Source organism: Uloborus diversus, chromosome 10, assembly GCF_026930045.1.
Source record: "Uloborus diversus isolate 005 chromosome 10, Udiv.v.3.1, whole genome shotgun sequence".
In the NCBI taxonomy this organism is placed as follows: domain Eukaryota; kingdom Metazoa; phylum Arthropoda; class Arachnida; order Araneae; family Uloboridae; genus Uloborus; species Uloborus diversus.
In genome coordinates, this window is record NC_072740.1 from 24,683,942 (window position 1) to 24,698,359 (window position 14,418).

The following is a 14,418-nucleotide window of genomic DNA, read 5'->3' on the forward strand; positions in this document are numbered from 1 at the left end:
CATACTAAGTTTTCCCCCTTCTACTAAGTGAGCTTTAGCCGTTACGCCCAAATTAGTGACAAAAAACACCTGTTTTTTCATTAATATAATAATATCTCAAAAATAGCTCTTCCAATGGCCATACATATAGGCAAATTACTTGTAGAGATTAAAGTTCTGAACAAAATGAGTATCTACGACATATATATTTGTTGAACACTAAGCGCACAATTTAATTTTAAAGTTAAGCTCAAATCACTACTCAAGTACTTCAAGCTGGAATATACCTTTCCCACTCCCACCGGGCCCTCCCCGAGACCCCCTGGAATCAAACGCCGTAACACTAAAATACATGGCGGTGCTTTCCTACCTACGAAAGCAGCTACACAGGTATGTATTCATCAATTCATAGAGTTGACAGACTAGATGTTGCTAAAAACAATTTATTTCAATACAATGTAACAAAGAAATGAAAACGGATCCTATATCCGTACAGAACTCATTTTAGTTCTTAAAAGGAAGCACAAAAATACTGATAGTTTAGTTTCAAGTAGAACTATCCAGAGAAAATGACTGATTTTGAGCGACATAATTTGAATTAGAAAGTCAGCATTATGTTCGAGATAAAGTGTTCCAGTTCACTTTTCTTGAAGTAAATCAATTTTTTAATTCACACAATTTGAAGAAAACATAATAATATTAAATGTTTTGCTGTGAGACATGGTATTATATGAGATGTGGTTTAGAAAACCAGCATAAAATATTACAAATTCAAACTTTTAAAAAAATGCGCATTAAAAACAATAGATTAGTATTTTTAAAAAAATATTTTGTATTATTACAACGAGAATTTAAAGTACAAATTGCAATCATCTGGACTTCAAAAAAGTTATTATTTTCCTATTAACAGAGTAAAATAGCAAATATTAAAGCAAAAAGGTAATATATGCAGCAACTTTAAGTAGTTTTCGAAACATAGCTGAAAAGCTTAAAACATTCAGACACATAAACCATAAGCTAAAGAATTTGCAAAAATTACTATAAAAAATTAGTTCAGAAATGCAAAAATCGTTTCTAAGAGTATGTATAATGATTGTATTACATTCGATTATTATTTAAGATATTTTGTTGCTAGATCAGCAGTAATTCGTTTAAAAATATTAATCTTTTTAACAAACGATAGACAATAAATAAAAATTCATACCTATTTCCATGAAAACTCAACTTTTACATTTCATCAGTGTGTAATTTCTTCAACACATACAGTTAACAGTAATTTCATATACAGTTAAGAGTAATTTGAAAAGTATTAGATATGTGATTATACATAGAAAAAAATGTTATTACGATAACTTGAAGTACAAAGGGCATAATGGAGAAAGACATCAGGCATAAAAAGTTACAAATATAGAGTATACACGTGGGTTACCTAAAATAATACGCTGAGCGTGGCTAAAACATTTGAAAACATCCGAAAGTTTAACAATATGTGGAATGGTGATATAAAACAAAATAAATTCTTGCTTAATTTGACATGATAGTATTTTATGGCTGCTTTTAACAATGTTTTAAATTCCACAATCCTTGACTTCAATCACGTCACCTTCCATATATAATTAATCCCAAATCACACACAAATCAGTCATGTTTTTCCCAAACAGTTCACTCGCGTAATTACTTACTGAGCTATATAGTACCATTTCTCACAGCAAAAATTTAATATTAAGTTTTCTTCAAATTGTGTAAATTAAAAATTGATTTTTACTTCAAAAAAAGTGAACTGGAACACTTTATCTTGAACATAATACTGATTTTCTAATTCAAATTATGTCACTCATAATCAGTCATTTTCTCTGGATAGTTCTACTAAAAACTAACCTATCAATATTTTTGCGCTTCCTTTTAAGAACTAAAATGAATTCTGTATGGATATAGGATAGATCTGGTAGCAAGCTGAGTTTCAAGATCGCCGCAGTAATGCTTGGATATTCAAAGATGTGTCTTGGTGTGAGTTGGATCTCTGGGCAGTTCTTGCAGTAAGAATAAGTTCTTGTCCCGTGAGGGAAGTATTTTCATTCCCTTGTAATGCTCTGTTCTGAGTCGGGCGAGTGTGGTCGTGATGCCTCTAGGGAAGTCGAAGTCGGTTATCAAAGGTTTCTTTAAGGGCTGGTTTAGAAGTCTGAATCTGGCCACTGCGTTCGCATCTGCAAGTGTGATGGTGGGGAGAGATAGGTCAAGACCGCTTGCCTCTTTGGCCAGTTCGTCCGCACACTCATTCCCTTCGATGCCTACATATGCGAGTATCCACTGCAACACGCAAGATTTCCCTTTGCAATGCATCCGATCGAGCAAGTTGTTTATGGTAGTGATGATGTTTGTCTCTCCATTTCGGATGACCTCTGGGGTTGATTTAGAGTCTGAGAAGACTAGTCCCTCAGCAAGATCCACAGCTTGAGAATTACTTACGTAAAAAGTGATAGCTTCCTTGATCGCCAAGAGCTCACTGGTGAAATTAGAGGAAATTAATCCTGTGTTAATTTATAGATAAACATATAGATGACCGAAATATCCATTTTGAACACCACCTCAGTTATGTATCGCAAGTTTTCGTGTGATGTATTCATGCGCGTAAACTTGCGTCACTCAAAAACGTTACGAAATAGTAAGTTGAAAACTCATACGTGTATAGTATGATCTAAAAGTTCGAGGACAAGCTGTATAAAACCTTACACTGAATAGTTCACATTATTGAAGCACATCTATCTGCAAAATAGTCACCTTGAGCGACTATGCACTTCTGCCAACGTTCGTATAGCTTTTAGAAGCTCTCCTGGAAGCCGTTTTTCGTAACCTCCTGTAAGGCCTGTTGCGCTGCTGCTTTATTTTTATCGTGGGGAAGAAGGCGATTTCCATGTTGAGGAAGCACGTTTCGATTGGGCAATACTCTGATATGACAAACAAATAATAAAATGTTTCGTCGGACTTAGTTCCGTGTGAGTTTTATCTATTTGCAGCAAAAAAAAAAACATGTTTGCAGGGACGCCGCTTTCTTTCGTCAGATGAAGACAAGGACGGATCCGGAAAGTATTCAAAGAGGAGGCAATCGATTTCATTTTTTGACCCTTTTACTAATTCTCAAACCTTCACCTCCTAACATCATGGAAGTTCGTCTCAAATTATTATTATTTTTTTCTTTTTTTGGAACTTCTATTTCCACAAAATTCCGGAGGAATGAATCCCATCCTTCCTTTACCTTATCGTCATCGGTGTTCTATAATTGCTTATTTTTAGACTTCAATTTAAAAAACTTCCCAATGATTAATACAGGGGAAATATTTAGGGAAGGGGTATTGCCCCAAAGCAAGAGCCCCTCTAAAAAGGAAAAATACCACTCAAAACATCCCCCCCCCCCCCACCCTTAAGGGGGCAATCCTGATTAATATTAATGTTTTTTTTTTTTTTGGTACTTTCTAAAACACTGAGTGAAGAAAGTACCTTTGTTTTGTGGCACTTTCTTTAACAATGGATTTTATTGAAATTAAATGAAGTTTATTGTGTTTTATCCATAACTTTTTTCTAAAGGTCAAATATGGGGAAGTAAAGGTTTGGTACCTAAGTTAGATCACTCCTATCCATTAAACAAAAAACCATAAAAATCGTTTCACTAAGTGAGACGCTATGAATTTACAAACAACAAAGCGCGAGTATGAAATTTGAAGAGTTCCCTCAATTTCTCCAGGATCCCTCATACCCGGGCTAGAAGACCATTAGACGACCGGGAGAAGTATACCATTTCAAACAGAGAAAGAATTTTCCTAATCGGTCCAGACGTCTTCTAGTAATCGGAGAGCATAGTACATTAAAAAATTACAACGAAGTCTGTTACTTCGCCATAACTGTAAATTAAACTAACGGCGTCATGAAATATTAAATGTAGAATATGTGACAAACTTCGGAAATCGGACACCAGTTACGATATATTTATTAAAGAATATAAATTTAATCGTCGGAGGGCGGGGGGATTTTTGTTTTCCAATTCTCTTTGAATTGAACGCTAAATATATTTCAAAACTGAAATATTAAAAAAAAATGAGTAAATGAAGTCATTTATTAGCAAAAAAGAATTATAATAAATTAATTAATTCAACTATTTTCGTAGCAAAATACATTTAGTTTACTGTTTTGCTACATGAGTAATAAATACATTAGCAAGACTATAATTAAAAATAACAGGCGGCACCGTGAAAATCAAACATCCGGATGCGTGAGAATTATATATTGTTCAAGACAAGATTCCTCCGTTGAAAAAATGCATCGTTCACGCCAAATCCACGTGACCTGTGACGTTTCGCTCAGCTGACGAAACCTGGTCTACGTAGCCACAACGTATGAAATTTAAAGTTTCTTAGATTTCTCTGAGACTCCTCATCAGATCCAGACAAAACTGACATGGGACCATCTGGAAAGTATACCCTTCCAAAAAAAAATTTCAAATCGGTACCCATGGGTGCAAGACCTTCCGTCTCAGGACGGATTTCCGTCTTGACAAAATTTCCGAGACGGAGGTCGGGACGGAAAAATTCGATGACGAAAAGAAACTCGATGACTTTTAGTTTTTAATGAAAAAAGAAAAATTGAGTGTTTGAAAAATATGCTTTAATATTACTGAACCGTTCCATAACCACGAATTTACATCGACATTCTCTCGGTTTTCTGCCATGGACTCGTTTTGTTTGCAACGTGCTTTTGGAGGAGTGGCTTTTCGACTCGCGCCGTTTCACTTTTTTTTAGGTGTAGCTCTGTTATTTCCAACTCACTGCATTGACCAAGGAGTTGCTGGTTGGAAACACCGATGGGCAACCGTTCCTGCATTTTTGACAAAGACTTGAGGAAACACTAAATTCTGTCTTTGAATCTAACACTCGCTAGACTGGGAATATTGGAGGGGGGGGGGGGGGGAGAGAAAGGAAAGAAGAAAAATAACGGAGCACGAGTTTGCGAAAAAACCAGGGCTGCGGAGTCGGAAGGAAAATGGCCGACTCCGACCCCGACTCCGACTCCTGGATTTTGAAACGCCCGACTCCGACTCCGGATTTTTTTAATTGTATTTTTCAATTCCCTCTCTCCCTTCAGGAGAAGGGGGGGAAACCTTTAAACAAAGATTAAAATATTAATTCCTTTTTATGAAAATTTCGCTTTTTTTTGTAAACCCAAGATGCATACAACGTTAGAAACTCAATTTAAAAATCAAATTTTCCAACAGTTACGAGTTTAAAAAATGAAATGACTTAAAAATTCCTTTAAAAAAATTGAAAAGGATTACCTTGCCCCCTTTAATATGTAACAAATAGATATTGATCAAATCGTGTGTTTTCAATTTTTGAAAGCTGTAATTTGAGAGGAAAAAAGCTTTTTTTTTCTAAGTCCAAGTTCTTGAGAGGGTGTGGTTTGTCCCGGGTGACACCCATGTGGTAGGTGACACCTAAAGTTAATTTCAGAGTTTATAAAAGGTATAAATACTTTAATTCTGAAAATTCTCCCGATTTTATTTTAAATTATATTTCATCAATAAAATTTCAACAAAAATAGGGCACATATACGTCAGGAGCAAATTTTACACAAAATGCGGCGGTATACAGATTTATACGAATAGTTTTTACTATACCTATATTTCTTCTTCGCTAAATTTTTAATTTCAATTTTATTGGCTGCTTTAGAATTAACCTTAATGTGAAGATTTTAAGATTAACTGCAATTATTTAGTATTGTAATCAAGAAATCATTTATACTTATTTTGCTCCAAATTTTTTAGTGAGAACCAAACTTATAGAAATAGTCTTAATAAAGAAAAAAAACATTAGATTATTTCATCGGATCTTTTGTATTCGTGTTTTCGCGCAAGAACTTATTTGAATTCGTCGATCACTCTCAAAAGTTTCCACCTGAGGTACGGGCCCCGACTTACTAAATTGTTACGTCCCTTTTACTATTTTATAACTGAGATCGAACAAAACACTATATTTTTATTTTTATTTGAAATTGATTACTTGGAAATGTTAGGCGATAAAACTGTTTGCTGACAGTTGCTATATATTAGTTAAGTTAAAAAGCAAGCAAACTAGGGGACGGCTACAGAAAGTTCGATAAGCACTCAAGCTAGCTGATTGCCATTGTAGCAGTTATTTTTTTTCATTAGTAACTTTTTATACATGTAATCGAACCAATTGCTAGTAGTCAGTTTTTAAAAAATGCAATGAGAGTCAGTAAAAATGAAAGACAAAAAGAAGCCCGGAGTCGGAGTCGGAGTCGACATGTTTTCTAACGACTCCGACTCCGACTCCTTTACCCCAAAATTAGTCCGACTCCGACTCTTCGACTCCGACTCCGACTCCACAGCCCTGGAAAAAACGCTGCTCTTGCAAAGAGGGTAATCTGTTCGCAAATTAAAACGTTGATATCTTGGACAATCTAAGGCGGGGTGGGGGGTTACTCACGGGTTCCCAGACAACCACAAATGTCTCTTAGACATCCAAAAAGGTCCATGACATATCCAAATATCCATTGGATTTGCCATACAGCTGATGGATATCCATATCTGGTTATGTCTATGGATATGGATTTCTGGTATATCTTCAAGACATCCAAACGGTTACATGTTTTGGATGTGGATATTCGGATAGCTTATGGATATCCAGGTTTTGGATATGGATTTTCGCAAGTCGTCTAGCTATCCAGATTTCTACATGTTTTAGATATAGATATTTGGATAGCTTGTGGATGGCTGTTCAATAACCTGAATGTATCCATCTGAAATATCCATCTAAGTCTCATTTATGGATATCTGCTAGATATTTGACTTTTGGATATTACTTGATTTGTTTATATTCAGGTCTCTGTGGCAAAATTCTTTTAATTTAAAGTTTTGTTGATTTGAGGTGAGTTTTTTTTAAATTCATTTCCTTTTAAAATGTGATGAACTAAGAAAACTAACACTTCTTCTTCTAAACTTCATTGTTTATCAACAAAATCGCGATCGCGATACGGCGTGAGTTCGGTGGTAACAATTTTGTACTGGATACTTTTCTTTGCTGTAACTACATTAATTAATATAGCTATTTTCTTTTCTCAGATAAGTGTTTCAGATGCTGCTGATTTTGTGTGTTTCACATTTTAGAACATTTGTTGGTCAGCAAAAGTTAAGTGTTTGTATGTTACCTACCGCTTTTCCGTTTGATTTGAATGTCGGCCATTGCTACTTTGTTTGCTGTTTTAAAAATTTAGTGGAGTATTAAACTGTTTTGAAGTTTTTCTTTTCTTTATTGGTATGTTTCTTTGTTTCTGGTAAATGTATTTTTTTTTTTACTCAATGATAATTTTTTCACTAATGAGGAGTTAAGTTCACAGGTACCCTAACTTTGATTTCTGTTCGTGTATGTTCGATCTGCATTTCTTCCACAATGTTAACTTTTCATTTTTTTAAACATAAAAATCTATCTTGCAAGTAGGCTAGGTATTAACTTAGATTTCTTTGCATGTGTTGTGTTACTTTGCTGAAAGAATTAAAACTCTAAAGTTGTTTTGTGGAAATGTTTAAGGCTTATTTTCTAGAAATTTTTATGTTCATGAATGTTCAGTTTAACCATTCGATTTAAGCATGCATTCCCCCAAAACATCTATCCAGTTTGTTAATTTTTACAATTGCACATTGCTTGAATATGTGTTTGCATTATAAAGATAAAGATTACATTTTAGTCTTTCCCCTTGTTGTCGGATGGCACAAAAAGGCCCAATGCTGGGTTTATTATTTGCATTCATGTTTTAGCACCTCATCTTTTACATTAGCAAGATGAGAACTACTATTAATATTATTTCTCCCTAAAAGCTATGAAATCTCATATGCTGGAATTTTGGTTTTACCAATGTATTAAAAGTGTCTCACTTACTCCTCCATAATAATAAGCATTTTTTGGCATGATTTTTTTTTTCAATTTCCCGATTGTTTTATTTAAATTCAAATGGTATTATATTTGCTTGAAAACTCAGCCCACTGTTGACTAAAAAGTGGTTTTGTTTAAAAATGCCAGGTTAATGAGAGTGCATATGTAAAGTTTTTCTCTCAGGTGTTTTCGTCCTGCCAGAATGTAGATGAGTTTTCTGGATTTGACGGGGTTATTAAGTATCAAGTTTTTGGAAAATCTAACATATTAAAATTAGCGTAATGTTTTATAAGTCTCTGAATGCTGTAAATTTTGCAACAATTAAATATGAATCCAAGTTAGCCAACTATTACTCATAAAAGTTTGGCTTCAAAATTCACATTGTATGTATTTGATGTGTAGGTTTCACAAGTGACATACCAAGTTGCTCTTAGTTCGAGTTCAGAGCATCAACCTTGTTGACATACACTTTACCGAGCACTTAGAATGACACTAAATACTCATAATACAATATACAAATTATTCTTTTCCAAATATTTAATTATTTTATAGTATGAAAGAGAAAATAGAGAATGAGAAACATCCGGAGAGGAACATTTTACTGCGACTACCTAATAAAATTGATGTAGTTTCTTTTTTATGTTCCTTCTCTGTCAAGCCAGTTTTTTTTTATTGCAGTATCCTGTGTTTGTCAAGTATGTAAATATATAATTCATAAATTAATATGAAAAACAAGATAGCAAATATTTATTTCTTTATTTTAGCAGAGAAGAAAAAAACCAAGCGGAAAAATTACTGAGAAAAACATTCAGGAGGAACTATTTAAATTAATGTAGTTTCTCTTTTATGTTTGTTTTCTGTGTTTTCGACATCTTTTAAAATTATATCCTTTAACACTCAAACATATAAGGTAAGTATATCTTATAATTTAATAATTCCAAATGTGAAAACACATGCTTTATGCAGCATCAGTCCATTATTTTTGCAATTTTCTCATTTTTTGAATTAAAAAGTTTTCTTGGCTGTTTTTCAGAGCAAAAATTAGAAAAGGGAGATGTTTAATTCAAATATTTTGGAACAGTTTGGACTTTTTGGTGAAAAGGTCTTCACGCCAGTTACATCTGCAATTGTGGTTATGGCTGCAATTTTCTTGAGTATTGTATACTCGACTGCAAGCTTACTTGACAATGGAGAAATAAGATGAGACCAAATGAAGGAAATAGTTCATTGTGTCTTTTCCGATATTCGGGTGAAATTACGCTCTACCGTTTAGAAATCAGATTTGTTCGTTAAACCCACGCATACTACCTTTTTTAGTCATAATTTCTGTCAATCTTTAAATATTTTCAATTTTACGAGCGAAGCAGCGCGGAACATTAAAACCATTTGAATCAAACACGCCAGCCAGTAGCAGCTCATACACAGGTGGTGATCTCCTCTTATTTGTGAAGCAGGTAGGGTGAGGAAGCTAGTAAGTGTGACGTTTTATCTGTTAACACGGTTTTTCTTCTGTGTGTCGTGATGATGTCACTGTCCACTTAAGTTGCAGGCAAGTATAGTTCCAAATGTCATGATGTTATTGTAATTGAAATTCTAAATTTTTGCATTAAATTCTAAGTATTTTTTTCTGCTGTAAAAGTTCCAGATGTTGCATTGGCATTGCCAAAATAAGTATTTTTATAAATTGGTTTTCTCCCAGTATTAATCAAAATTAGGACAACAGGTTCTGCCATGAAAGTTGTGGTTAAAAATTAGTTGCGGCACATCAAAACCTGACTAGATAAAATTAAATAAATAATAATAATAAACCTGAATTTTTGACATCTTGAATTAAAATTAAGCTTTTTGCAATCATGAGTGTGCATGTACTGGTGCGTGTGTTTTTGTGTATGTGTATTTGTAAAGATATGTGAATGTTTGAAGGCGTGTGTGTGCGTAAAGACGTGTGTATGTTTGAAGGTGTGTGTGTAGGATACAGAAGCAACCGCACAGCAGGAGCGGATTCTGGTGGTCAGTGCTGCTGGTTTAGACCGTGCTTGCTGGAGAAGCAGGACCTGAGCCAGTCAACGGTGGTACTCCCGAGGCTCCTTTTCAAAAATCAAAGGACTAACATCATTCACCGGTGAAGTGAAAACAAGAAGCAATTCCTGATTGCTGAAAACAAACATAGATGTTTTGTCCCTGTCAAATTTTCATGCAATTGTGATGTTTTGTTTGTATGCATTTTTTTAAATGTTAGTCAATAAAAACATTTTACAGTAATTTTGATGACATTAAAGCTTTTTTCACTACGTAGAATTTAGTTAAAAAAAGTAGAGATTGCTGTGTGTAACTCATGTAAAGGAAGGAGCATATAAAGGTAGGTCATTTTGCCTAGGAATATCAAAATTTTATTGAAGTTCAGTTTTCAGATTTGAAATTCGACATCTTTTAAGAGATATGAAACAAAATAAATATTTTCATATTTGTCTATTATTTTTTTTCAGATTATACATGCATTAATCACAATGCATCATAATATTTTAGTGTTATTGTTAATTCTTTTTGAACACTTATCAAATAAACTAAACTTTATTAAGTATTATGCTTTATTAAGTATAAAACTTCCAAAAAGAAAACGATACTTCAAAATTCAGAAAACTAGAATTTGCAAACTAAGATTAAATTTAATTCATTTTTTAGAGGAAATAGGAACCGTTTTGCAGAAAGGAGGGGGAAATACAGTCGAGCCCGCCTATTAGAATATCGGTTAACTGTATATCCTGCTTAATGCAATTCATTTTCAATGTACAGAACCATTTATGTCTATTTTAATTCTGTTTAATAGAATATCCGGCATATTAGAGTAATTTTTGTGGAAGACTGGCTATTCCATTAGGCGAGCTTGACTGTATTTGGAAAAAATCGTAACACTGTGCAATAAAACATTTTATAGTGCACAAGTGATAAGAACTCATCCTTTGAGGATCATCAAGTCAATAGAACAAGCCTGTAAATAGAATGTTATTTTTATTAAAATTTTTGTGGCATATACTTTAAATCTATAGACAAACTTACACGTTTTAAGATTGTTTTTTTTTTATCAGCAAATAAGTTATTTACAAATATTAACACTTTTATTCATAAGTATCAGGAACAGATCTTACTCATGGTGCCAAATAAGTTACTTAAAGTATTAAAGCTTTCGCACTTAACTACAGTTATTAACATTTTTCCGAATTATTATTAGCAGAGATGCTAAATTTAGGTGATTTATTCATCGACACCAAAGAGTTGCTACTTTTTAACTTGTAAAATTGGTTAAAGCAAATTACTTGGAAAGTCTGAAACAGTATGCGAAAAAGTAAAAACTCCTTTTATAGGTACCCACAGGATGAAAACTCATCCTTTGATGATTATTGAAAAATGAAAAGTCTGTAAATAACTTATGAATCTAGACTTCATTTATTACTAAATTTTGTGGAATATATTTTAAAGCTGTAAACAGATTACAGGTTTAAAAATTACAATTTTTTATATCAATAAATTAATTTATTTGCAAATATAACACTTATATTCATGACAATCGGTGAAAAAAATCTAGAACAGTATGCAAAAAAAAAATTTTATAGGTAGGTATAGAATGAAAATTCCTCCTTTGAAGATTGAAAAAAAAGAAGAAAAGTTTATAAATGACTTTTATGACTGAAGACTTTATTTAAAACTTATTACTAATTTTTCTGAAATATATTTTAAAGCTGTAGACAAGTTTACAGGTTTCAAAATCACAATTTTTGTGTATCAATAAACAAGTTATTTGCTAATATAACACTTTAATTCATATTTATCAGTAAAAAGGATCGTCACTGCATTGAGAAAGCAAATTTAAGATATTTTCCAAATAACTTATTTTTTAATACACAAAAAGCTGCGTGTTTTAAACCTGTAAATTTTTTTCCAGCTTTAAAATATATTTAAAAACATGAAATCTATAAAACATCGATTCTAATATCTCCTATACATCTATATGATCAAAAATCCATATCTATAAGCAGTTATAAAGACATCCAAAAGCTTTCTGGACATTACATCCTATGAATAGGAAAGAAATATCCTCTACATGTGCATGAGCTATCCAGAATATCCCCTTCATATCTCTGAGATCGCCGCAGAACGTCTGGATATTTTGGATGTCACTGGAAGTTAAAAATTTTCAACCTTTCGACCACTGGTGGATATTCAATTAGACATTCGGACATCCCATGCACATGTTTTGTATTTGGCTCATATCCAGTTCTATGGCTAGTGGATCTCTTGTAGATAACTTTTAAAGATAGGTGGTTGTCTGGGTGATTTATGTTGCAAAAGTGAAAATCTTATGTCCTAAGCGATTTTATTGCTACAATAAAAATGTTTACGATCGGCAAAAAACTAATGGTGGGGTGCTGTAAACGCTTTTACCCCTTACATTATCCAACATCGTCTAAAATTGCGTTTTTGAAACTTCAATTTCGAAATGTTACCGAAGGTGGGTTCCTGAACTTCATCCCTTCAATAGTGCATTCAAAAAGCGTACAAACGTTATGAAATTTAAATTACAATTTGTTTTTAAATCTTCAATTTCGGGAAAAGCCCATAGCGTCGCCCCCCCCCCCTTCTCTAATATTTTTTGAAGGTTGCCCAATATTGTGATTTTGGGACTATCAGTTTGAAATAATTGATGCAAGAGTCCCTGAACCCCTCCTTTCCCTGAACTTTACCAAAATGGCCTCCATAGCGTTTTTTGGACTTCAATTTGAAAAAATTTATGGGGGAGACCCCCAGACCCCCCTCCCCCCTTTTATTGCCGGATTTTAGACTTTTTGGAATTGTGATGTCAAATCACTTAAATATTACAATTTTAAGGCTTAAAATTTAAATCAAACAGATTCCAAAACTGGCATTGTTAAAATCTACAACATTTATACATACAAATTTTTCCTTAAGCCCGCATGTGGGTGGGGGGGGGGGGAGGGCTGAAAATATTTTCCGTCTTGAACACATCACCAAACTTGCACCCATGTCGGTACCGTATTCTTGGAGTGATATGAAAACATACATAAAAAGCCGCATTACGAAATCATAACCTCCTTTTTTGAAGTCGGTTAAAAAGCTATTTCTGGAAACTTGTGCATCGCCGAAAATAACATGGTAAGTTTGAGATTTCAATCCTTTTGCATCTAGCAAATATTTGAACTGTACTTTGAAAGTTAGAAGCTATTTTAATAAATGCTACCCGCTAACTTTAATATGCTTGGTTTATTTTTTATTTTATCAGTTTATTTTTGAAAATTAATTCTATTTTTTAAATTATTGAATTTACTTTTTTGGGTGTGAACACACAAAGCTTTAAGCAAATGAGCTCTAAATTATTTAATTATTTATTTTCAACATTTTGTATTTTTTCATTTAAAATCTTAATTAGTTTTTCTTTTCTTTCTTGGGAGAGGGATGCTTTTTTACTTATGCCTGCGGAGTTGCAGTGAGTTGAAGGAAATCAACGGTCATTTGTATATCTTTTGATTGAAAATTATGCACACGGGCAATAGAAATTTAATTGTGCTATCAGAGTTCTATTTTTTAAGATCTGAATTTTCCTGCTCCTGTTTCAGTCTCTATTTGGTGCTCCTATTTGTTTCATTTTGTATTCTTATTTGCTTAATCTTAAGGTAAGCATCTATGAATTCATTGATAAAGCAAAATAGAATGAAAGGGAAATAATTCAGCAAAATTACTGTAATGCTATTTGAATAAATCTAAAGAATAGACATTCTTTATGATAGTTTAAATTTTACCAGTATATAGGGGAATAGAGAGCACATTTGAAAACTTTGATCTAAAATACAAAGCTTGTACTGGCGTTAAACATACAGGGTGACCAGTAATTGGATGCCTCAGTTGCCAAATCGATCTTTAATAGTGCTTAATCAATGCTTAGCATGTAAATTTATATTAAAAGTTTTGGTTCAGTACATTTCTGATTCTGTGATGACAGAAAATGTATCACGAGGGCCCATTCACTCCTATGGAAAACACAATCTTCTTCATCACTTTTCTTGACTTTTTGTTTTATGGAGTTGCCAAGGTTGGACTTGATACGCCAAACTGTTTTCGAGAAATTGACATTTCTTTTCAACGCGTTAATTACTGGTCAGTCTGTATCTCTGTATGTTTGTGTGTATGAATAGATATATTATAATAGTTTAATCATGCTTTAAAATCAATCAAATCAAAATATTGGAAATACAGTGCGTGATGTCTGGAATTTGAGAAGTTTTGAGCCTCTGGATCTAAGCAAGGCCACTTAAGAAGGTGTTCTGCATTCATAGGATCCACTTTGCAGATTTGACTAATATTTGAGGGTAGTATGCCTATTTTATTAAGATGTTCTTGAATCTTGGCTAGTCTTTAGTCTTTTATGCCATTTCTTTTAAAACATTTTACACATTTTTTACTATTAATTACTTTGCATTTAATTTAGTGT